The 27,028-nt window shown below is 41.7% G+C and overlaps 1 long non-coding RNA gene across 2 annotated transcripts; it reads left to right on the top strand.

Moving 5' to 3' along the window:
- Nucleotides 1–6,453: 6,453 nt before the first annotated feature.
- Nucleotides 6,454–17,204, top strand: LOC141575007 (uncharacterized). Of its 2 annotated transcripts, XR_012502214.1 has the most exons (4): nt 6,454–7,347; nt 9,787–9,875; nt 9,961–10,152; nt 12,956–17,204. It is a non-coding gene; the product is annotated as an uncharacterized LOC141575007 (long non-coding RNA). The 2 variants fall into 2 exon arrangements; XR_012502213.1 differs by having other exon boundaries at nt 9,961–17,204.
- Nucleotides 17,205–27,028: the final 9,824 nt, after the last annotated feature.

Here is a 27,028-nt window from a genome sequence, read left to right as displayed (position 1 = left end):
TTGAATGAACGGTGCCTGGAATTAGGCAGGACGGATATTGCCTAATTGTCTGATTTTCACAATTTCCAGCCAGCATTTCCATTGCACATCTGCCTCCCTTTTCTTAATTAGTTTAAAAGCATCAGCTTGCTCTTCTGCCCCTCTTGTCTTCTCTTCTGAACCGTTTCCCTGAGCCCTTCTCTCAGCCTTCGGGCTGACTCCATCCCATGTCCCAGGTACAGTCCATTTCTGGACCATTTGTGCAGTAGGACAAGCAGGCAGACATATCAGGATAACCTCATCACTGCCATCGTCACCAGTAGCTCCAGATGCCAGCTTTGTGTTTTAGAAACTGAATGACTATCCGATGCAGTCTTTCTCACTGAGGTTCCAAGAGGTTGAGACTCTGGGTTTCTCACGGGTCTGCAGGCACCTCGCGAGGAGGCTGTGCTGGGAGCAGGTGGTGTCTCTGCGGCCAGAATGCCCAGGACAGGACTTGTTAAGTTGAGCCTGTGGGGCTGCTCCCTTCAGCTCTCTTGGCCCGATCTCCTCATCTGTAATTGGATGATGGTGCTGAGGCTCTTGTTAGAATCCCAGATGGGACAGAGGATGTGGAAGTGCTGTGTAAACTCTAAATGCTCTACCAGGGATTTTCATCTGTGTTTCAGAAAAGCCTGGGATTCCACAGGAGAGCCTCAGTGGGTGAGGAGGAATGAGGGGGCTGCCTTCAGAGCTGCCCACCCCCAGTTCAAGCAGAGAACGTTAGCTCTGGTTAGAGTTTTGTATACAATTTAAATCCCAGAGAAAGGGTTCAGTAACCTTAAAAATTGGAAAATGGTTCAATTTCACCAATTATTTCTTTTCTCCTACATTTCCCAACAGTATATCCCTGGTTAAGACAAGCCCCTCCCTCACCCCTACCCTATTTTTTTTATTCTTATTTTTCATTGAAGTGTAGTTGATTTACAATGTTAGTTCAGGTGTATACCAAAGTGATTCAGTTATACATATACACACACACATATACATATTTTTTCAATTTCTTCTCCATTATGGCTCATTACAATAAGTTGAATATAGTCCCCTGTGCTATACAGTGGGTCCTCGTTGTTCATGTATTTTGTATATAGTGATGTGTATCTGTTAATCCCAAACTCCTAGTCTATCCCTCCCCACCCTTTTCCCCCTAGTTTGTTTTCTATGTCTGTGAGTCTATTTCTTCCTACCCTGTTTTTTGAAAAGAGGATGACAGTCCTTCCTTAACTCCAGCCACAATCCCTCCCCCACCATCCACTTCCCTTCCTTTTGTGTGATCCTCAGAGAGGACGGAGGCCAGTGGTCCCCACCCGACGTGAAGGGCCCTTTCGTGTTCCAGAATGTTCATCCGATTGCCCTTCAGCTCTGTCTCCTCTGGGCAGCATCACCCACTTCCTTCCATCTCTCCTCCAGGGGTTTCCTTGGAGCCCTTACACTGTAGAGCCTGCCAGCGCCCCTACTCCCTCCCTGAGTGAGCAAGCCGCCCAGCGAGGCACTGGGTTTACAGGGCTGGGTCAACACAGAGATGTCACAGAGCAAAATTCAGAAGGGCCAGAGAACCAAACACAGGCGGATTGGGGAGGAACCCACAGGAGGGTGAGGATAGGGAGAGTAAGAGACTGGAGCGGGTGGAGCATGCAGGCAGGGTTGGGGGCGGGGAGGGTGTTGGGAAGGTGCCCCTCCTGAAGCATCCTCTCCTGATGACCACCCCCCCGACGGGACACTACCCCAGGACTGTGCAGGCAAAGAAGCAAGCTGTCTCCTCTGCCAGATGCCCTCGACCGCCCTCCGCCCCAAGCAAGGCCCTGCATAAATTCACAGCTTGATTTTTGGCCTCCTTCACCTTCCCTTTCCACTCCCTCCCCGGGCTTACCTGTCCAGATTCATCCATGCTAACGTGTTAAGTGGCTTAATGAATTGCTTCTCTTGAGAAGATCTGTACTTTTAAATAGGCAGCTCCAGCTCAGCTCAGCTAAGCAAACATTTAACACAAGGGAGGTGACAAGTATTAGGCCAGCAAGGGTGGTGACTGGCTGCTAAAAATCACCACCCAGAGAATTCTGCCTTCTCTGCCCAGACCCTGTGAAATTCTTACCTGACACCAGTTCCTGTGCTGACAGCTTTCTCTGTATCTGCAGTTACCCTCGACCCAAGCCTCCTCCCTAAAAAATGCCCTAGCCCTTCTTGGCGGGAGGCTGACCGCAAAGCCCCCTTCAATAGCCTCTCCTCTGTCCCCCATTTACTGTCTCTCTGAACTGTACCAGGTTATGGCTAGAGAGCTGCAGCTTCTGAAAGCATGTAATGAAATAAGACGGCAAAAAGGCCGTCTTGATTGCTGCTTTGATGAGAGTACCATTCTTTTAATACACAGAACTGCAGAAAGCATCTGAAGGCATTACCTGACCTTCCATCCAGCCCCTGGGACAACAATATAATTAACTTGCTTCAGCACCAGCTTCCCTTAAAAAAAGATATAGAACTCTGGTCTATGGGCATATTTATGGGCTGTATTCCTTGGAATAGAGAGTTGTTATTTTCCATGGAATTGCAAACATCTTTATGTTTATTTTAAGCTGTTTATTCTCTGCCTTTGTAATTCTTTAAGTATTAGTTATGGCTTATCTGGGGCTTAAGAACAAGAAAGAGGCTACTACTCTGAAGTGCAGTAAATAACTTCATATGTAAGCTCCAGCTGGGAAAAGAAATTGTAAAGCTAAAGAATTCAATTTACTTCCCAACTCCCTCTGGGCTGTGTAACCTTATAAACCCTTTGAGGCAAGTTTCAGAATTCCAGCAGAGTTGAACTGGAATATTTTTTAAAACAGTGCTTGAATTAAGTAAGGATGGGGTCTCCAGGATTGCACAAGAGACAGTCCAAGGTTATACAATTGTTTTCCCACCAGGAAATATCTTGATCCAGGATACAATCCGCCTCCAAATGAATGGTCTCAATCTATTGAAGAATCAACCCGAAGAAGTTGCTTTCTCCCCAACCCACTTTCCTAACAGAGCCCCATTGCCCATTAATCATTGGAGCTTAAAATTTTAAGCTCATTTAATATTTTCTGTACAGACTTGCTCCAAGATGCCTCCAATGACCTAGATGCTACGGTCACCATCTGTTCTGGGTCGGTGATCTGGGAAGGTCCCAACACAGCAAATTGAAGACAAATACAAAACTCTTTCAGTCGTCTGGAAGGAGAGAGGAGGACTGCCCTGTCTTACAGGGTTGGCGCTGTAATTTGGCATTTGTGCTACAAGCCTCGCTAAGTCACTCTGCCTTTGAAAGATGCCTAATCAAGTGGCCAGAAGTGGAACAGAAACAGTTCTGCCCTCCTGTGCCTTGGATGTGACTGTTAATACCTCTCTACAGGAAAGGAGCTAAAAACATTTTCAAAGAGAAGGGTAAATCCTCACCCGCCAAGCACAAACACATTGCCTACAGTAAATAAGCTACTTTACCGTCCTAACCCCTGCATCGCTGTGTATGCTGTTATGAGAACAAGGTACATTCTCATACATTATCTTATTCAATCCCCATAATAAACCCACAAGGGCAGGTAGTCAATGCCTGTTTTACAAAGTGGTTGCACAAGGTCATACAACTATTGAAAAATAAAGCTTGGGTTGAACCAACAGATTCTCATTCTGATTCTTGTGCTTTTGTGCTACTTTTTTTACTCTATGTTGCTTCCCAGCCTGATTTTGATAGAATTTGATAGAACTGTCTGCCATACCGCTGAGGATATGGTTAACCAAAGGCGAGAAGGGAGTTGCCAGATGTGAAAAAACCGTTAAGGGTTGGAGCGAGTTATGTTTCTAGATGCTTAGAAGGACAATTTGCCTAAATGAGTGAGTGATTCACTGTCTGTTAGGTTATGGGATTCAATACAGATTAGGTGCTAACAGAGAGCTGCAAATGTGGAGACTAACCGAAGTGAAGTTAATGGCTGAGGCATTCCATTTTAGGGCACACATTTTGAAATCCTGTGAGATTGCATGGTCAAGGGTACTTTCCTTGGATGAACTTAGGAGATAGGATTGGACAAGTCACAGTGGACTGGCCAGATTCAAAGGAGACAGGGATCCTGTTATTTGCTTCTAGCCTTTTTTTTATTTTTTTTATGGTGAACAAGATAAAACTGAGCCTAGGAAATTCCACCAAGTGCTAACTTAGAAATTTTTACTGCTTGAGATTTTTACATTATTTCAGGCAACTGTATTCTTAACAGAAAAAGTTAAGGCAATTACCTTCTAATAAAAAAAAACCTTTGTAAAGTATAAAATACATATGGAAAATTGCACCTATCATAATGATAGGACTCAGTTTTCACAACTGCACACTCTATAACCAGCACCCAGGTCAAGAACATTGTCAGCACCCAGATGACCCCTCATCTTTCCTTTAAATCAGTACTCTTTCCCCAAGGGTCACCTCTCTCCTAACCGCTAGATTTGATCCTTTCCTATAAAATAAACTAACCTCCTGTTAAGATATTTCATTTGGAAACACTTCTTATCTGTGTGAAAGATTAGAAAACCTCAAATAATTACCCGCTTACAACAGATCGCTACGCTGACAACCAGTCAGTATAGTTAAAGCATAAAAGACCTATTTTCTAAGGCTTTTTAGTCTTCATGGAGACTGCAGGGGAGCCTCAGACATGCCATATTTGGAGACAGTCAGGCTTGACATCTGAATCTTCAACTTTTTCATAGAAAAAAATGTTTTGTAAGATGATAAGCAAGAGTAAATATTTTCAGACAATTTCAAGAAATGCTTTTGAAATCTTTCCTATAGGAGGTTGGGTCAAGCTCTCCATTTCTATCTGTCTTCATTCTTTCTGTTAAAATCTTGATCTATTGTTCAGCACAAGGATTATTCCCCTGTCAAATCCAGAGCTGCATACGTGTTGTTAGAAAAGTAGTTAATATTCAAGACACCAGCAGAAGCCCTTTCTAAATTAAATGAAATTTCAGTGTGGTTATATAATACCAAATCAGATTGTCTGATTTTAACAGAGATTTGGTTAAACTCAATTTTATATGTAATTTTCTATTTGTAGAAACTAATAGAAGGAAATTGTAATAGACATGAAAGAGAACAGGAATCTTACAGAGTTTGTCATATTCTGCCATGTATTAAAATGATAACAGTGATTTCATGGTCCACTATTTCATTAAATTTCCTGCTGTCATTAATGCTTTTATAATTAAAATAGCCTTAAATTTAATTCAGAACTTACTACATATTTACAACTTTCCCCTAACAGTCAGCAATCAGATTTTAGAGGGTTTTTCCCTTATAGGGATGTGATTAACCTTTGCACCAGAGCCTGTATTTGATTTTGGCAGCCCAAAGAAACAGAAAAGAAGAGTTTATTTGATGGGAATTTTGCATAAAGTATTTCTTAGTAGGTAGGATTATATATCAAATGAGGTTTAGTGTGCTCCAAGGGGTTTTCTTTTGAATTATTAGCCTGTTGAGGGGCAATCTTTTTGTTGAATGCAGCATTGGCTCACAACCTTTTGAAGCTGACACCTTATTATATACATGTGCATGTATGTATGTATAAACATACTATATATAAACATATGTGTGTGTGTCACTCTCTGCTCATCTGTGAGACTTCCTTTACTATAAATGTCTCTGTGTAAAAATACGTATGTATTTGTGTATATTTATGTACATGTTTATATGTATTTGTATGTATACATACAAATGTATATATGCCTTATACGTATGCATTTGTGTGTATATATACATACATGTATGTATTAGCATGTATGTGCATTATATATCTAGGATATACACATACATATGTATCATGTGTATGTGTGTACGTATGCATGTGTGTACAAATACACATATGTAGTATATAGATACACAAACATTTATAATAAAGGAAATATAACAGGTGAATAGATGAGAAACATGTTTTTATATGGTATGTTTATATATAGTATGCTTATACATACACAAACATATAACAAGGTGTAAACTACAAAAAATTGAGAGTTAGTACTGCATGCAACATGACATCTATATATATTTGTGTGTGTGTGTTCATTCTCTACTTATCTGTGACATTTCCTCTTGTTATAAATTACATTCTGGGTACTGGTAGATGGATGGATCAAAGATGATAGAATTCTGACTCATTTCTCTGAATTCTTGTACCAGTTCCAAATAGCTCTGTGATACATTTAAATATAAATTAAAACTAATGATGGCCAAAATTTATTGAGTGCTAACCAAGTTCCAAGCATGTTGCTAAGTGCTTTAATCCGTACAACCACCTCACAAAGTAGTTGCTATTACAAGCCCCATTACACACATGAGAAAGCTGAGACTTAGGGAAGTCAAGTGACTTGGCCAAGTCCCACAGTTATAAATGGTAGAGCCACAGCTCTGATTCAGAGCATTCTAATGACAGAGCCACATTGTATCCACTCTGCTGCCATACTGCCACCTTCATGCTCCTAACCTCTGTGTTGCTGACCTCTCTTCTCTTTTCTGGAATTTTGTTGATAAACCCTTTGGCATATTCTCCCATATTAACTTTAGAATTAGGTAATAATGTTTCCAAGCATCCTATCTGGATTTTGATTGAAGTTGCATTTAACCTATAACAATATAGGAGAATTGATTTTTTTCATATTTAATCTTCCCATGTAAGAATATGGCATTGTTTTCTATTTTCTTGTCTCCACTTTTAATGTTAATAAAATAATGCATTTTTCTTCATATAAGTCAGAAGTATTTTTTCCATAAATCATCCCTCAGTACCATATTTTTATTAGTGCTGACAGTAAGATCTCTTTTGTTTGTGATATTAAATAGCAATGGTAGTTATTGTCAAGAACCATGCAGTGTCTGAGATTTCACTCTAATTACAAGCTAGCATGCCAGACTGTTGCTGTTTCATGAATACTGGCAGAAGACACGAGACTCTCGGGTCAGAAAAAAGACTTTACTATTCACAGTGGAAGCAGTGGCCAGAATGTCAGCCTGATGCTCCTGCGGCTTCTCCATCTCCCTGTGGGGCTGAAGCGAAGGGCTCGTCACCACACACGGTGGGCAGCATTTGCAGAGAGGAACGCTGCGGTTGGGGGACCCTCCGCCTGAGAAGTGTGCAGTGGGAATCCTGCTCTTTCACCGGGTGGAGACGTTATCTCGTCCCTCAGCGTAGCTTACTGCAAACCCAAGCCTGTTGGCCAGCCAGAGTAAAGCGTGTCAGGCCAGGGCCTTGAATCCTTGGCACAAGCAGCAAGAATATGAGAATATGCACGGACACTTAAGACGATGGGGGACTGCCTCTCACGAAAGGGGTATGTGAACGTTCTTGGGTTCTATGTACTTGTCTCGTACACAGCAACTTTGTTGAATGCTTACTTTGAGTGACTTTTCAGTTGACTCTTTTGGATAAGGTACAATCATTATTTCCTTTATACATATTTTTTTAAAAGTATATGTCAGTGTAGTCAAATAACATCATCAAGTCAAATAACATATCATACCTGGAACTTAAACCCTAGTATTCCAATTTGAAGTGCTTAATCGTTTGAAAATAAATTATCTATTTTATTTGAAAATGTATTTTTTTATAATAGCATTTACATTACCATATAGTATTCTCATCTGTGTATATATGTGTCTCTGAATTTGAATTCTAAGCTCTTTGAACAGAGGCTGAGTATATTCATCTTTTCCGCCCTGGTGTCTTATATAGTGCCTGGGGTGGGCCAGGATAGATACGGATGGATGAATGGATGGATGGATGGATGGATGAATGGATTGATGGATATATGACTGCATTTTTGCTCTACATTTTCAGTATTATCTAAGAAAGTTTCTTTGGTTACCAAACTTGCTCTAAAAAAATTCTGTCTAAATTTTACTAGATTGTTTCTGGGTAAACAGAAAGCAAACAGCATGAATTTCTAAAAAAGTCTGGCAAAGGTTAATTGATTTGTTTGATTTTAATGAAGACTATAATGTTCGATGGAGCTGATAAATATGAGTCCTCACATTTACCTTTAATTAATAAAAAAAAATATGAAGCAAAGTCAGCATATTTTAAGTATCATATTTTGGCTTTAATTTCTTAAGTACCCAGGACATTTGTATAAAATGAAGAGGGCCTGTTCCAAGAGTCTACAATTTGCCTTAGCCTAGTACTGATGTGTACTGTCAAAGTGAGTTCTTAAAAATGTACATCTGATCATGTCACTCCTCTATTTAAGGAGTCACATACACACCCCTTTCAGAAGTTCCCTTTTGCCTTCAAGATACAGTCAAAGAGCTTGACAAGAAATCAAAGCCTCTTTGATCTGCCCACTTCTCAAGCTTTGCCACTTAGGATGACATATCCCCAAACCTAAGCTTCAACAACGTCAAAATGATTGGAGTTTCCCAAGCAAGCCCAGGCCCCCAGGCCTCTGCATACCCTGCTTCTCTCTGGGACACTTTCCTTGTGTGGCTCCCTGGCCGCTATTTAGTCATCTTTCAAGATTCATTTCAAATTTCACATTTCATAGAAAGCTTTCCCTGAATACTCCTCACTGTAAACTAACCACACTCATGTTTTCATCTCCACTGAACTCGAATCATACTTCATAATACTTTGCTGCAATTACTCATTTGCAAGTCTTTGCATATCTACTGCGTCTAATTCATTGTTTTGCCTCTACAGTCTAGCACAGGACCTGCAGGTACCTGAAACTATTCATTCTCTGCCCTACCCTTCCCTTCATGGCCAAAGTCTTATGACCAACAAGGGTATTCATGAACATTCAACTCTGAGACCCACCTCCTGTGAAAACACAGGAAGAATTGGCATCTTAATGTTGCTCAATGTGTTTTGTTAATGCTCTTCAGCAGTCAGGAAGTCTGATGAAAGGGGCATTATACGTTATATATGACAATACAGATCCTAGGGGTATGGCGAGGGACAGGTGCCCACACACACACAGGAGGCAGAGCATCAGCAACTGCACAAAAGCAGAGCTGGTCTTGAGTGGATGTGACAGTGCACTTCCAGATACCTCCTAGGGGAGCGGGGAGGGGGCTGATGGCTCAGCCTAGTTCCCCTCTGGAAATCTCCACCATGTTGAAGGGTCATCCCAGTACCTGAGCTCTCTGTGGGACTGGCTGAGGATTTCCACATTGCTCAAAAGCACTTCCTTCACTCCCATACCAGCGTGGCTCCTCCGAGCACTCCCCAGCGAAATTCCTGCTTGAAAATCTCAGTCTCAAATTTACTTCCTGGAGAGACCCACCATAAAACAGAGGTCTTATATGTGGTAGAATCTTACATTTGTGAGTTCATGGAAAATGCCCTATTTAAAATACTTCTCCCATTGCTTTGTGTTTTGAAAGCTTTGGAATATTTTTAATTCTGTTATCTAAATGCTTCCAGGAGCAGTATCTGAACTTCCTATTAGCTAGAACAACCAAATGAATGAACAAATGGACCCCGTGTTTTCAAACATTTTGTTTCTTTTTTATTTATCAACAGTGTAACTCCAAATCATATAACTTCAATTCAATATGAGTGAACCAGTGTTTAAAATGAGCTGATATGCTTATTACCTAAAAACAAAGAAACATGACTTTTTTGTTAGCTTATATGCTTTTACTGCAAATAAATACATAATGTTTAATCCTGATTTCTTATTCAGTTATTGAAAATAGCAATATGGAGTCTCATTATTATTTCATGTCCCCCAAGAACAGCATCTCCTCTAATCTCTTCCTTTTATTTTAAGAAATGAGGAAACTAAAAAAGGAAGGAACAGAAGCCAAAATGATAATGCTTCATCACCAGGACTTCCATCCGTGATAATCACACCTACAGGTAACTGGAAATAACCTGCTGATGTAAACCAACGTGCGTGTGTTCTTTTTAATTAATTGAGCTCTCTCTTCCTTGTCATAAACAGACTCTTTATTCAAACCAGCAAAATATCTAGGCCAGAGGATCAGTATCAACTTGCTGACTGGCTTCAGTATCTGAAGTGCTGGAAGGCAAGCAAAGCCTTCTGCAGTGGTCCCATGATACTGCGCCGGTAAAGATGGCTCCGGGTGATGGCACGTTCTCCACTGACAAAGCTATTTGAGAGCAAAGTCGTCAGGTAGGCAAAGTGTTTAGGGAAACCTCCACTGCCTTTTTTTTTTAAGTACTCCCTTTACTCTCTCTTTCTAGAATTCTCATTCTTCCAAAGGACCCAATACAGTTCTGCCATTTTGCCCTTCCTTTCTTCCTAAGATAAATCAGACAGGGAAGCATATCTGGAAGTCTGTAAGAAATTCCCAAATCATTCAAATAGCTGGAAAGCTTGTTTATGAATACAGACGTCCATTCACCTCATTAGGTATTCTGACTCCTGCCCAGGTCTGGGGTCAGGCCCTGGAATCTGTATGCTTAACAAGTATCCCCAGAGGCTTGGGATGATCAGCTAGATTTGGGAACCACTAATCTATGAATTTCATTCATGTCGAGCATTTACAACTTCATGATTAGCCTTCTCAAAGGATTTGCCTTTTAAGGAGCATCTAAGAGAAAGGCAGTACTTAACTCAAGGGAATGAATCAGAACAAAAAGCAGAGAAGAAATTGGAGGTAATTGGACAATCCATGTCCACTTATCCAGTGAAACCCCACAGGAGTCACCTACTCTATCTACCCTTTGAGGTCCATTGAGGTCATCTGTGCCTGTGTCGACGTCTCTCCCCTCCCTCCCCAGCTGCTCCCTCTCCCTCCTCTCTTTCCCCATCCTTCCTCCCCATCTCTCTCTCCCATTCCAGAGATTTATATACTAGTCCTTTCCTTTTTGAAAAAGCAAAACAATCATCACAAGATGCTGTGATTTATAAAGGAATGCGAAGGACAAAATTAAACTAAAGAGCTCAAAATTAAACTGTACACATAAGGACAAGCAGCCTGAAATGGCTCGGTTATACAGCACTGCCACAGGAGGCGGCAGCCGCTTCCTCGTGACTAACACCAGGCAAGTGGCCCCCGTGCTCTGAAACTGCATGCGTGCGTCCTCGCTGCCCACACTCTGATGCAGGCAAACAACACGAGGTCTCGGTACCAGCTGTTAAAAATAAACTGGGAGCTCTCAGAGGAATACCAGTCTTTGCATCGAGGACACACCACGGGGCCTTCAGCAAAGAAGCTCTCAGCCCCAGGCGCTGGCAGCCACCCCAGGGGGCAGAAGTGGCCCAGCCCTCCAACCAGCCCTGGAGAAAGACTGCTGCTTCAGCACCTTAAACGGGAAGACAAAGAAGCAGCATTTCTGGGTCCCTCTGTGAGAGTCATTTTTGCCTCAAGATTTTAAGGAGAGACCAAACCAGCCCTGACGGGGGTTAGGAGTCAAGCACCTGTAATCTTCTTGCATTAGACACGTGGGTTCAATAAAAGTCTCCACGATTTTCTGAGGCTATTTTTCCCTGCATCTTGAGCTCATGGGTCGTTTAAAGGAAGATTAATCCAAGGGCTTGCTGTATTATACTTTCCTCGTTAAAATACTGCATTGGAAGATGTGTTTAATACCCAAGAATCCTGCTGATCCTCTTTATTAAGCTCTTTAAGGAAACTCTTTAAACAGTGAGTGGAGCTGAATATTACAGTTTTCATTTAAGCTGAAGATTCACTTTACTACCAGGGTGCTTCCAAGCAAGGTTAGATGATCCCTCAAGACATATACACACAGCTCTGTAATCTACATGTTACCCTGAACTTTTCCAAGGAGAGAGAGACAGGGAAGGTCTGTAGGGAGAAAAAAGCAGCTGAGTGGCCCTACCTCTGTCCTCAGCCGCACTAAGTGTTCGTGCAGGATAGGAACCAAAACAGCACATTGTCATGAAGCGCCTATTACAGAAGCACCATTCGAACGTGGATAAACCAGCAATATTATGAGGTGGGTGCTACTGGGAACGCTGTTTCATGAGGAAACTGAGGCAAGTAACTTGCGCAGATAACCCGCCCAGGAGCAACTCAAGTCCACAGTGTGGTCATTCAGGATGTCACCAGTTCATCAAACCTCCCCATCACCTCCAGCACTGAACGCACGTTGTCAGCCTGCACATCTTTCCTCACTGAACCCCAGCCTTTGGTCCCTGTGCTCCCTCTTCAATCTTAAAACCAGGTCTGATCCAAAGGGGCATCAATACATCACGGCAGAAAGAACTTTCCTTGGCTTCAGAACAACCTGCTCCTTCCCTGACTTCTTCCTGAGTCATCTTACACAAGTCTGAGCTTCCATAGCCTCATTTTTAATCAGGGTTATTATGAAGCTCCTGTGAGTTAACATATGTGACAAGCAAACCGTAAATTGTAAAATGTTCACCAACCTTGGTCATCCTTATTAATAACGTGTGAGACATATTCAATAGCAGTGAAAGAAAACACTGCCGGTTCAGACACAGCCACTGTATTTGGTGGGAAACCAGGTTATGTTGACAGCTGAATAAGGTCATAAAACAGACTAGGATATAAATATATTCCTAGGACCCCGAGTCAGTAATATTGAAAGCAGGTAACGAATAAATCTTCATGGTCATCATAAGTTATATCTGTACAATATTTTAGAGTTTATAGAGCTCTTTGGTTATGGTGTTTATTTTATTATACAAAGTTATGTACTATAGGCAGAGTATTGTCAAGTGGAATCTGTGAGCCAGGAAAATGATTGCTCTGGACAGACATGTTCAGATAAACGCCCACTCTGCAGTGGACTCATTCCAGCTCCTCAGGGGATCCTGAACCCTTAGTGTAACCTTCCCGACTTTAGTAAGTGAATGAGAATAATAGAGGAGTCTCAGAAATATTTCCCCCACCCTCACTCCAACCCCTCATTTTCAGATATTTTTACGAGAGAGTGGTCCCCTAGGAACCATATGTGTACTAATTCTTGTTGTCTGTGTAACTCAGAAATCACCAGGCAATGGCAGTGAAGGCAGGGCCAGTGCACACCTGGGTTCCCAGGACCCTTTCTGCATGAACGCCAGGATGCTTCGCACAGGAGAAGGGGTTTCATTGAAGGGCCACGATTCACCCCATGATGGGAAGATCATCTATTTTAGAGGGCACAGGCTCAAACCTGCTTCCTGAAGAAGCCCCTCGAGGACCTCTAGGGCTCCAAGAGAATGAACACCTGTGTTGCAAGCTTATCAATTAAGGTGTTTTCAGCTGCAAATAACGGAACACTCAACTGAAAGGTGTGGTTTAAACAGTACAGATATTTTTAATGTTGCATAATAATTAAAGGTATCTGGTTTGTAATAGGCTCCGTAGAAGTATTAGCTGCTATTATTGCCAGTAATACTAATAATAATCCCTATTTTTACTATCATTATCACAAGTAAGTCAAGACAAGGAAGGTCCAAGTTGGGTGCAACAGCTCAGGGACCCATGTACTTTTCTTCTTTGTGCTCTGGCATTCACAGTGGGACCTTGATGCCCTACCTCATGACCCCAAAAAGGCTGCAGTGGTTCCAGAGGGTCACATGCTGACAAATCATATTCAGAAAAGAAAAAAAAAAAAAAAGGATGCTGCCTCTTTTCTAGGAAGAAAAGCCTTTTTCCAAACCCTTAGCAGACATCTCTTTGTGTCCCATGGGTCAATCCTGAGTTACTTGCCTATGTGCTAGTTGTAAGAGAGGCTGGGAAAAGTGGAATTACATTTCCTGTAGCAGGCAAAGGGTTTGTCCTATAAGGAAAGAGAGAGGGAAGCTCCTGGAAAGGCAAATAATACTGTCAGCCATCCATAATATTAGGCTAGTTCTCTCACTAGAAACTGCTCAGAAAGGTTAGGGCACTATCGGTCCTATAACACTGGGCTTTCCCCAGAGGTCGGGAATTCCTAAGAGAGAAAGAGATGCCATCGGACAGCTTGAGGTTGGCAGGAGGGGCTTTATAATTTGGAGTCAGTCTTTTCCCTTCTGCCTATGTTAGGAAAAGGCATTCAGAGTCTGAATAAAGGTGCCACCTATTCCCCTAGCAAGAGATCAATGTAATAGGAGAAGCAGATCTCCTTGGGAAATGGCAACGTTTGTAATGGAGGTTCCTGGAAACAGAGCAGATCATTTCCAGCCCAGCATCCACCAGAGCCCATCAAACAGACAGCCGTGCACAGCAGCAGGTCACTGGAGAAGAGGGACTCCGCTGGAATTCAGTACCACTAGAGGACAGGGAATGATCAACATCTGGCAGCTGTGGAAGCCCTTATGAAGACAGTGACCATCGCCACACCCTTCACTGCCCCATTGTCCACTGATGAAATGGAACGAATGCATCAAACTCCAGGAGAAAATTTCTGTGGAGTTACATGAAATGACTGGATATAGACGCAATCTGGTTCAGACACGTTATTTTGAAGAAGCAGACATTGGGGGTTGAATTCCTATGGCTCTAGAGGGAAGCACTACTCTAGTTTATTTCCACAAAACTCACCCTAAGGGGTGTTTATCAGGGACTTGTCTACAGTCAGGCTGAGCACACAACGGGGAGTCTAGACCTCAGGGAGATCCTGGCAAGCAGTCGACTGGATGTTAGCCTCAGTGCCAACTATCAGAATGAAGGACTGGGTCACTGGGCTACGGGCATCAGAGAACATGGCCCCGGTTAAGAACTAAGGCTCCAATATCAGGTTATACTTCAAGTCCCACTTATTGGGTGCATGAACTCTGGCCAATTATTTAACCTCTCTAAGCCTCAGTGTCCTTACATACAAACAGAGAATAATGATTATACCTTCCTCAGAGGGTTGATGTGAGGATGAAATAAATTAATATCTGTACATTTCTTAGAACAGTACCTTGCACATGTAAATATTAGTGACTCATTATCAGAGAGCAGGTGAAGAGAAGGCCTATAACCAGTCTGAAATCAAATAATGAATAAGTAACTGGATTGTGGTAAGTCAGTTAACCAAAGGACCCAATGCAAGGGGGTGGGAAATCTTGGGGGGGGGGGGGTACAACCTCTTTTGCCCACAATATAAATTATTTTTATTGCATTGACTGGGCTTTTATAAGGCTATTTGCCTATGTTGGGGAGGAAGGTAACAAATCTCTGTGAAACTATTTGGAATGTCTCCCAGCTGTGCACGGGAGAGAAGCTGGGCTGAAGAGGGCTGGGCCCATTGCAGTGTGCAACACAACGCCCGCCGACCTGAATGGAGACAAGGCACGCGTGCTATTTAACCTTCCTCATGTTACGTGGAGGAACGAGACCTGGATAATGTGAGGGTGCACATGGAAATGTGGACGACAAGCATATCTGTGGAACCTGAGGCGACTTGAAACACTAGTCCTCCCGGGACAGGAACGAAGCTCATGAGCTGGGATACGGCTTAGGATCCATGCAGCCCTAGACCCCAGTGACTCTGTCGCCCCCCAGCCCCAGAAGTTCACAGAACTCCACTGGAATAATGAGTCAGCCTTGTACTGTCTCTCCTTGTAACTCTCCTACTTTGGCACTTGACTGGGCATTAAAGGACCCTCAGAGGCCCAGGGACACAGACAATGATGAGACAACACCCAACCAAGCCACCTCGGACACTAGGAGGGAGGAAAGCCTTAACTTCGGTACCAGCTTCCCCTTAAAGACCTTCGCGAGTTCAGTGACGCATGTTGATACTTCTATTGGGACAAAACATAACAAAGCTATAATTCTGAGAATTTATTATTATAAGTTGTTTGTTTTTCCCGTGTGTTTTTAAAATCTCTTATTTCTCTCTTTTTAATGGTCATTTGTGAAAATTACAGCCTGCCGAAGTCAGGGGCCCAGTCTAAGGGAAGAGAGGCATACACCCAGGGTGAGAGCCACAGGGAGCAGGCAAACCTCAGGGCCTGTGTCTCTCATCCTAGAATCTGTTCTTGGGGTCTCTTATTTGTTTGGGGGGCTTTGTTTTACACAGCCAAGTGCGGCCTAAAGAGACATGACAACAAAATGTATTGTGGTGTCCTGGATGTGATCCTGGAACGGGAAAAGGGCATTAGGTAAAAACTAAATAAATCTGAATATAAACTGTGGACTTTAGTTAATATGTACCATATTTAAGTAAGATGTTAACAATAGGGAAAACTTGGTGTGGGGGTGGCAGAGAGAGGCATATGGGAACTTGCTGTATTAGCTGCTTGACTTTTCTGTAATTCCAAACTCCTCTAAAAAAGCAAAATATTTAATTTAAAAAAAAGACCCATCCCTAGCAATACATAATTTAGACATTTATCTAATTCACTTGAATGGCAAGTGATTTAGGACACTATAAATACTTCCGTATAAGGATAAAAGATGAATCATGCAACCAGAGGAAGATTATTAGAGAAAACATTAAGATCATAATTTATTGGGCCACCATTTGACCTTGTCAACCATCATGTATCAAAACTGTCATCTCTTTACTCTTCAAAATGCAACCTTAACTTATGAACAGAAAAACTTACTGAGGAGAACCAACAGGCTGTAAGTCTATTGCCATGACTCTTAGCTTCAAACCTTCACAATGGGCTACTTGATTTAAAAAAAAAAAAAAATCAGAGTAGAAAGTGCCAAGCAGGTGGTGCTTGACAGAGGGCTGGAACAGGACATTGAGTTCCTCGTAATGAGAAAGTTCCTAACAAGAGCCGTTTCAGACATAATCAGCTCAGGAAAGAAACTCGACAGAACAGAATGAACATTCTAATTCAATTTCCATTATTATATTGATGATGCATTTATATAGTGCTTTTCGCCAAGGCTGTCAGGCACATTAGGCTAAGTTCTGCACAACAGAATTCAGAATATTGAAAAGGAGATCTGCCCTGTAATATTCCTCACCTTCAAAAGTCTTTAAGGAAACCCACAAAACCACATTTTGGGGGCAGATATGGCTTAGGAACTGCAGCTGCCTCAAGAGAAACGTTCATCAAGATTTTACTTCTCATTTTTCCCAACTGGATCTTGAAAGAGAACGGCTGCCCCACTTTCCCAGTCGTTGTGGCCAAGGATGAAAAAGTGAAAGCCCCGTTCAGTGTTGGACACGCTGTGAGCCTCTTAAAGAGGCGGTGAGTGATGGTGATGGAAGGTGAGAAGGCAGGATGTAACTGACTTAACCAGTGTCCCCATTTCCCCTTTAAAACTTAATTTACATTATTATGCTAATAATTGTGTTCCTTATAGAAAAACAGAAAATTAAGATAAGCAAACATATTTTGAAATACTTGCAATCCCAAATAGAACTATCACAAACATTTTGACACAACTCTTCAGAATTTTAAAAATTCTGTACTTCCATGTAGGAATTCATATACATGTTAATATTTTTAGCAAAAGCAAGAGCACTTTATACACACTACTTTAAAATCCTTTTCACTTCAAAATATATGTGAGTATATTGGATAGATAGCTATGCCCATGAATATAAATCAATGTCATTGTTAACTGCTGCATAATATTCATTCTGTGGATGTGCTATAATGTAAACAGGCACCTCTTGTTGATATTTAAGTTGTTCCAATTTCTTTCTTGTTATTAACAAAAACACCCCAATCAACATCCTAATATACATATGTCTATACAATCTGCAACTTCCTTATTGTAAATTCTTTCAAGTGGATTTGCTTGGTTAGAAGTTAGAAGGTTAGAAGAGTTAGAAGGCATGAGACATATGACCAGAGTATTTTGCACAAATACATCTCCATGGGTACTGTATCTATATGACGTACCAGTTTCTCCATATCCTGAGCACAATCATTCTTTTTAACTACCTCCACTTTTCCTTAACTGGCTTATTTTCCCCTAATTTGCCATCCATGTGGCAGCTCAGTGTACAGTTGTACGCGTTATAGGTCCCTTCAGACCAAAGATACCGTGTCTGTGACTCTCTGTGGCCAGATGTTTCATTTGAGAGAGCATTATTTCCAGTCTGACCTTTCTCATTCTCACTGTCTTTGTAACTTGCTAAAATATTTGTGTTGAGCATCTGCCTTTCCTTTACCAGCTGAGATGAATCCAGAAGTATACCTTTCCTTCTCTATTTATAGCTGTCAAATATATCATTACCAGGTTTAGCCCAGAGAATTTACTGAATATTTGTCTTTGTTCAAACAGTACAGACATATCTGCTGAAAGAAACTGACAGTCTGGTAAGTTATCTGAGGGTCTTATACTGAATCTGGCTTTGCCATAATGGTCTCTGCTTTTTGTTTAGGGGAAACACTTATTCATTCACCTCTTCATTCATTCATTCATTTATTCGCTTATCCATCCATATTTGCCAAAGAGAATTAAGCTATAAGTATCTGGACTCTCTCAGGGGAGACCTTTCGATAGAGTCATCTTTAGCTAGATCACTTAATGTTACATAGTTTACCAACAAGGACAAATGAGATAAGGGTAAGCATTTATGCAACAAATTTAGGTGATCAATAACAAAATATTTTAATGATTCTTTTTAATAAAAGCAAATCAAATATAAAGAAAGCAAAAAGCAAAAGAATCATCTGTAATTATATAATCCAAAGGTAATCAACAGAAGCAACACATTTATTTCTATTTTCTGAACCTTTATCTTCAACATAATCCCAAATAATAGCTGTCAAAGAATCACTTTTAAAGGCTTCTAGGATGCAACTGAAAACATCTTTAAACTGTTGTTTACATCAAATGAATCATAACTGACCACAAGGAAGGAAGGAGGGAAGGAAGGAAGGAAGGAGAAGAAAGAGGAAAAGGAAAGAATGTAACACCAGGGAAAAGTGGAAAGAATATAAACTGAGAAAATTATACACAAAAGAATGAAAATTGCTAGTGGTTTATAAAAGCAAAGGAAAGAATACAGAAGAAGGGGAGAGAAGGAGCTAGGATCAGAGCAAATCCTTTTATTAATCAGTTCTTTTAAAGGTTGCAAGTAATAAAAACTCGATGTGAAGTAGGATACACAAAGAGTAGAAGATTATTTGGAAGCACACCGGTGTCTTTCCAGTCACTGAAGAAAAGATTAAACAACCAAATCCATGGCAGAGTTAAGCTGTTCCTCCCACACAGTAGGAACCAGGGATTCAAACCCACTAGGACTCTTTTAGTCTGTTTCTTATCTTTGCTTTTCTCTGTGTATCACGTGCATCATGTCCCACTGCAGACTGTCTGATACCATGTAATAGAAAACACAACTGCCAAGAGTTGGCAAGCTTCTCAACCCCAGCCTCCCATAACCTGAGAGAAACTCACTCTTTCCTCAATTCCAGTTAGGAACACCCCAGGGGTTACTTTGAGTTGCCCACTTTGGATAATTTGTGCACACCTGAACCAATCACCTGTGGTGAGATAGGTGATGTCAGGTAAGAACATGGTGGAACCCTCTAGAACCTCAGAGCTAGAATGGAAGGAAAAGAGTTACCGAGAGAGAGTGGGATTGATTCCAGAAGGCTCTGGACAGACAAACTAGAGGTGCTCACTGCTTTTCTCAAAGCAGCATGATTCCAAACCATTTGGAAGCAGTTTGAGAGGTAATAGCAGATCATGGTAGCTTGAAAGTGTAAATCAAGCAGGCTCCTCCATGGGTCACCCCACCACTGTCTGGTTTGGGGGTTCCTTTCAATGCCTGGCAGCAGCCCCCACAATGCTGGCATAGTTCCAAGAAATATTAAGCACCCAGAAAGACAGATTCCTCCAAAGCCAATGTGTTTTCTGGTTCAAGAGTCTTACAACTCTCCAATTTCTGAAATCCATCTCCTAATATTAGAGTTCATGAGCAAGCCAGACCAGTAGAGGGCACCTGTGAGGCACGGAGGGCTGGGGAAGGGGGCGCCACTGTTGCCTGGGAACTCTCCTGTGTTGAGCTTATGCCAGAGCCCAGCAGAGTTACTCATGATGAGATGGGGAAATGGGTGGGGAGTCAGGGTGACACTGGAGAGGAAGAAAACCAGCCTGTGAGTCAGGTCTTCACTCTGAAACAAGAAGCCCTGGCGTTCAGTGGCATGGCTCCGGGCGCATTTCATCTACCCTCAGAAAACACGATGCACCCAAACCTGTTTTTTTTCTTCTCAGTCTCATTCCAGGCTCTTATTTCCCTTTCATTTACCTGGTACTCTGTGTAAGTGAAGTAAGACTTTGCTTCAACGGCATTCCAACTGTCTCTATTGACTCAACTTTTAAAAAAACAGACCATCTGTCCATCTGTCCTGCTGGATTTTAAACTCCCTGAAAAGCCGGGGATCCATTCGATATTCTTGGTACTACTCTCTCTCCTGCCTTTCCAGGCTCTTGGTGAAGTGTGGCAAGGAAGGCTGGGTAAACATTTGTTAAATCGAGTCAACATATAATCGTACAGTGCCTTGACGTAGTAAGAATGCCTACAATGAAAGGAGGCTTTACAACACATTCCCTGTATAAGATTTTGCTGATCCACCCTTTCCGCTTTTAAATCTTATTCAGTTGGCTTCAACCAATGTTTATCGAGTGGCCAACTCCGTACAGCTCACTGTGCTAAGCACCCACTACACGGGTTCAGTGAAATGATTGCTACAGCTCCAAAGAGATGGACAGATGGAGGCTCACAAAGAAAAGTTAGACTGCTACAGAAATAAGGAGTAGGCAGACCGAGCTGTAACCACTATTTGCTGTCAGGATGTGGGGGATGAAGCTGACGGCTTCAAGCTGGCTCCAGATCCCAGCCCCCTTCAGCAACTCTTGCATCAAGAAACCCAATAGGCAAAACCCAGCATTTTGCTGCTGCTGTTGTTGCTGTTTTAAGAACAAGCAGAGTGAGTCAGAGGGGCCCGTTTTTTTCACTTCTCTCCAAAGAAGGGCATGGAGAGTTACTCCATTTGAAGAGTCGCAATTAATGTGGAGGCAGCCACTGCCTTCTATCAACTAGATTATTCAGGAACCTTTTTTACAGACCACTTAAGGCTCAGTTGCCCATAATTGCACATTTGGACAGTTAACAGCATGGTCTAGTTTTGTTTCATTTCCCTTAGGTCGTTCCCTTTTTGTGAGTTTAAACATTCTTTTTCTCACTTGGCAAAAGCAAATTTTGTTTTGTTTTTTTAACTCAATGTCACATGCGTTGCCAAAGAGAGAGTGATTTCCCTTCTCTTCAGACATGAGGCTCCTAGTGTTGAAAAACTTCCAGGGAATAAGTAGCAAAGTCAGTTCAAAAGAAGCCTAAACATCCCAGGCCATCCAGCTCCAGAAATGCCAGGAGGTTGAATTTTTGCTTCTTAGTCATCCTGGGGATAAATGAGGATGACACAGCTGTGACACTAAGAGGAAAGACACAGCATTCAATAGACCTGTCTCAGGTCTTCCATCACCCTGACAGATGTGGGCCCTGGGGAACAGTCAACAGAACTGTTAGTCGGACCACGTCTCATCTCTAAACTCTGCCACCACCTCTCATGAAGGCCTGGCCTCTCACTGCCTCGACTGTACACAGAGGAACCAACAATTCCTGCAGCCTCTCCTCCCTACCTGTGTTCAGCAGGCAGAGATGAGGAGTATCTTCTCCTATCCATCTATCAGAAAAAATAAAGAATGTCAAGTATCAGACAGAGGTTGAGACATATATATAAATGTATTATATATACATACATCCTCTATATACATATACAAGATTTATGTGTGTTTGTGTATTTATGCATGTATAACATATGTGTATGTATTTATGTATATAAATATTTTCTTCCTCTGATTAGACTGTGGACTTTTAGAAGCCCCTGGATTTGGGCCACAAATACTTTATTCCTTCACACTATCCCTTTGCTTTTTTCCTTCACTTTCCTCCTGTTCCCTGGTTCTCTAAGCTTTAGTGATAATGGTGACTTTCGGCTCCTACGCCACACCAGGATGGAGGCTCCCCAGGGACCAAACCTGTGCCTCCTTCTGACTGGGATGCCTGTCTTCCCATCCCCTGCCCCCTCCCAGCTTTGCCTGATGGTTTACTCCTCTGCTTCATCACTGCTTCGTCCCATTTCCTCAAGAATCCTCCTCTGGAGTCCCCCAGACCCTCTTTGTTTGGGTCTGTGAATTTCTGTTTCCATGCTTTCCTCCCATGCCTGTTGAGCCTTAGGCATGAGACACTCAAAAGCTTTCGTTAAGCCTGTACACTGTGGGCTTTACCATGGGGTGATCTGACTGATCCATTCCATTGGCCAGTCCCAGATGTCAGCAACTTTACATAATCTGTCTGGACTTGTCAGGTTCCCCAGAGAAGATTCTCCCAGGCTCCCGCCTAAAGGACAAAGGCCTGGCTGCCAGTATTCTGAAAACCATCAGACCAAGACCAATGGGCATCGCAGCATTTACTGTGTAAATACTCACTGGCTCCTACCGTTGTCAGTAAACACCTACATTCGTTTTCTGTTGCTAGTCCATCAAGTTACTGCATACTTAGTGGCTTGAAAGAATGCACATTGATTATCTTGAAATGATAAAGTTTAGAATCAGAAAGGATTTTACTGGAATAAAATCAAAACACAAGCAGGCCTGGGTCCTGTTTGAAGGTCCATCTCCCTGCCCTTTTGGCGCCTAGACATACCCACCTACGCTCCTTCGCTTGTAGCCTCTTCCTCCATCTTCAGGGCCAGGAATAGCAGTCAAGCCCTTCTCATGCTGCCGTCTCTCTGATCCTCCCTTTTCTGCCTCCTTCTTTCACTTATAAGGACTCTTGTGATTACATGGACCTACCCAGATAATCCAGGACAATGTCCCCTCGCAAGGCCAGATAATTAGCCCCCTTAATTCCACCTACGACTTCATTCCCTTTTGCCATGTAACCTAATATATTTGTGGTCCCAGGAATTAAGATATGATCCTCTTTGGTGGCTGCTTTTTTTGCCTATGACAGCACCTGAGTCTTCAAATGTGCCCCACGTGCCAAGTTCAGAGACCCTTGGTTTTATCCTCTTCATAAACTAAACCTCCTGTCTTCTCTGTGATGAGATGTGGAGGGGGTGGCAATTAATGACTAGCAAGACTGAGGAATAGGTTTGGAGGGTCTAACTACATTACTTCTTAAAGAGAATTTCAACAAATCTTCCTGTTTTTATTTCTACCTTCACCCTCCTACGTCTATACGTACCTGGTGTATATGCTAGATAAGCCAACTCCTGAGGCTGTAGAAGAGTCTGTAGATCACACCCACACACGGAGCGGCTTCTTGGCTTTCTCCCCTGCCAGTTTAGGTCTCAGCTTTCTCAGGAGTCTTTGAGTCAGTTGCCACTCATGTGTTTTCTTTCCAGTTTCCAAAATTTCATTACTGTCCTTTTCTGTTCTCTGTGTCCTTGTAGTAGATTGATTACAGAAGTATTTCTAGCTATTTCCCTCCTCATATGCATGCGCCTTGTAATGTAAGTTTGCAGCTCCTCCAATTAAGAGATGGGGCCACCATGCCATCACTTCAATCCAGACAGGCCTTGTGACTTACATGGCCCAACAGAACCAGGCAGAAGTGACAATATGTCAGATCTGAGGATAAGACCTCAGGAGACCTTACATGCTTCCTTCCACTCACTTGTTTGGAATTCTCTTCCTTTTCTATACGAACAGTCCCTCTGACCTGATGGAGGATGGAAGCCTGAGTCAGCCCAGTGGTCCCGTAGAGGCCCCGGCGATACAAGAGCCCAGCCAAGGTCAGCACAGCTGCCCCTGCCCTGCAGTTGACTGGAGATACTGAAGCAACCCTGCTGAGACCAGGTAAATCCTCTATTTGAGGCAGCTTGTACTGCTGATCCACAAAATCATGAGCTAAACAAAGAGTTGTTGTTTTAAGCCACTACATTTTGTGGTACCTTGTTACGTAGCTAAAGCTAACTTATACAACCTTTAAAAAGTCAATTTACTATTCTTGAGAAGGAATTTAGGGACTGAATGTGAGTGGATATGTTCAATCCTCCATCTTTACCTGGACCTCTTGATGATTGTTTTCTCGATATGAGACCTGTTCAATAGGGAACCACAAAGCTATGCATAGTTATCACATCAAAACTTAGTTCTGGGAAGTTAGCCACGTATTCATTTTCATTCATTCACTTGGTTTTTCTAAAGCAGTAACTTTGTCCGAAGCGCAGCTGACACCACTTTTGGTTTATGACCTTCGCTGTTGGTCAAAGAAGTGGTCACCATGATGGTACTTAGCACTCCATGTGAATCACATTTCTATTTTTGATTCCTGCCAGTAGAAGACACTATGGAACTTCCCTTATTTTACCCTCCACATCCTCTCATGATATTCTTAAATAGGAAGTCTTTTGCATCTTTGATCACAGGTTAGTATAGAAAATAATTTCGAAATGTGGTTAGTTAACACAGTAAAATCAGTTCTACTAATGTACATTTTTGCTAATTTCACATTAACAGCCATTTAAAATTAGGTATAAAATAGCTCATCTAAAATGAAGTATAGCTTTCTAAAATGCTAGCAGTATAAAGTCCCCAGTTCAATGTTTCCATTCAAAATAGAAAGTATTAAGATCCAAAATCTTAATTTATGTTTCCTACTATGTACAATGCCTGGCTTTGTTGGCTTTCATTAATTGATTTTATTTTTATCAACCCTTCATCATCTGAATAGTTATTTACTTTTCAAGTTTGATCATAAAAGAAATTATTTGAAATATTGCAGGGAGTCATTCAACAGAACAAGCCTTTCATAGATTTGAGGGAAGATTGCTGTGCGTTTGGCTCTGATTGTCATACCAAAGTGGGGTATAGCTTCAACCAATACAATAATTATTGTATCCCATCCTAATTATGAGGCCCAGGAACACAATCGTCACTACATAGAAACTTTTAATAATTTTTCTCAGCACTTAGCTCTTTGTTAACTCAGTTACAATTGAATGTGCTTATTTTAGCCCTAAACTCAGCAATAACGTCTGATTCACAGCCTTTGTAGGCAACATAAAGGATTTCTGAGCAATACACAGCAAACAATAAAACGAGGAGAATGCAATCATCTTGTGACCTTGCTTACTAATGGATTTGGTGTTTCTCTCCCATCTGCCCATGATCAGTAGTACCATTTCCTAGATAAAACAAAATGCCAATATCTTGGATGTAGCAACTTAACAGGAACATACGAAAGACATACGATGTGGAGAACTTATGGAAGAGCCAAGTGCCAGTGAGAATACATGCTAAAAAATGGTAGATAAGATATGATAAAAACCCAAGGAGGAAATTGATGAATAGTAATAAAAGCTAGCATTTTTGAGTGCTTATCGTTTTATATCTTCTCAACGATCCTAGGAGGTAGGTCTTATTAGCCTCATTTTATAGATAAGGCAACAGAAAAATAGAGTTTAATTTGACTTTTTTAATATTATATAGCTAGAAGTGGGTGAAGCTGGGACTCATACCCAGACCCTGCTTCCAGAACCCAGGCTCTTAACCACCGCATTGCACTGAGGAAGACTCTACTCCACAATGAAGCTGTATGTACGTTGCTTTCCATGGAATTTGACATTCTGGAATCCAGCTGCCTCTGGCAACTCTAGAAATGCCCTACAAGACCTGAAAATGATTACACTGGTGTGAGTGGAGAAGAGTGTGGAATTCCATCATCTTTTAAAAATTCTTTGTTTGGAGATCCTTCTCAAACCTGCTTTCCACCTTTTGCTTTTATCTGGCTCTGGTATTTTTTATAAAATACGTATGTTGGTGGTCTGTTTAACTAATTAGTGAAAGAGTGATATGTTTTCACGATTATTGCAGTAGTCATAGTCTCTTTTATGTTGTACAGGTGTGTCATCAATGCACCTTTTAAATTCTATGGAGTGTGGTCTTTGTTCTAATTGCAGTAAATTGGTTGCACTAATCACTTTGAGTTGTTGGCCAACATAGTTACAGACTTCTACCAAGTGTTCTACCAGAAGATAATTGCTTAACAGTACGGAGTATTTCAACAGTGCTGATTGTAAAACAAATTCAGTGGTAATTCCAAAACCTGAGTTCATAATTCATTTACTCATTCATTCATTCACTTGTTCAAAAAAAAAAAAATACAACATACATTCTGTGTGTACCAGTCCCTGAACTAATTGGAAAAATAAAAAGCATAATAAGCACTCCCCTCCCTGCCTTCAAGATTCTTACAGTTTAGTGGGCTTTATAATGAAATAAAGTATTTTATGACCCATGAGGGATATATGAAAATTTCCACAAGAGTCCAAAAGAGTTGAATGACTAACTCTGCTTTGGAATTATGAAGTCAGAGTCAAAAGGAGATAATGACACTTGAGCTAAATCTTGAAGAACATGTAGGAATTTGCTAGTCATGGGGAGTGTGCAGGTTCCAGGAACATCATCTCATTTATGTGGTTGGCCCATGGGGTGCCCAGGGGGGAAGGGCTGGAGATGAGGCTGTGTAGCAGAGAGTATTCATATTGTGAAGGATCTTCTATCACAGGAGAATAACTTAAACACTTGTTCTCAGTAACAATAAAGAAATATGGGAAAGGTTTAATCAGATAAAATACATAGCACATTGTCTTGTAATTTTCTGTGTACATGTCTGTCTTCCTCGCCAGCTTTGTCACAAGGGCCTTCCCATCACAGGGGCTCTATAAAGTTAAGTGAATCCCGAATGATTGAATTAACAAATTGGTGGGGTTTTTAAAAGATAAATTGGTCAGGGCCATGCAAAACATAGCTTTGATTAGGGTCAGTTAGGAGGCAAGGAGACCATTTGGAAAATTTGTATTTGTGCAGCTGAGATGTAATAACAGACTGAGCAAAACCATGACATCAAGAAACAAAATGCCAAGCCACCTAAGATGGTCATGAAATGGGCCACCAGCCACTCTACCAGTTGACCTTGTGAAGTCTTAGGAAGAGGTGTGAGGAAGTCCTTCAGGCCTGGAGTAGTATCGTGCCAGTTTTCCAGCTTACTGAGGGGAAGGCACTTACCTATTCTGCCACCACCTCCTTAATGCCCCCTAATCTTGTTTGGGGCCTATGCTGTCAAACCCTTTATAAGCAAGTGATGCAAACAGGTCTTCCTTGAACTTGTAACTGTGT

The sequence above is a fragment of the Camelus bactrianus genome, chromosome 25, assembly GCF_048773025.1.
Source record: "Camelus bactrianus isolate YW-2024 breed Bactrian camel chromosome 25, ASM4877302v1, whole genome shotgun sequence".
Classification (NCBI taxonomy): Eukaryota; Metazoa; Chordata; class Mammalia; order Artiodactyla; family Camelidae; genus Camelus; species Camelus bactrianus.
This window is presented reverse-complemented; position numbering and strand designations above follow the sequence as displayed.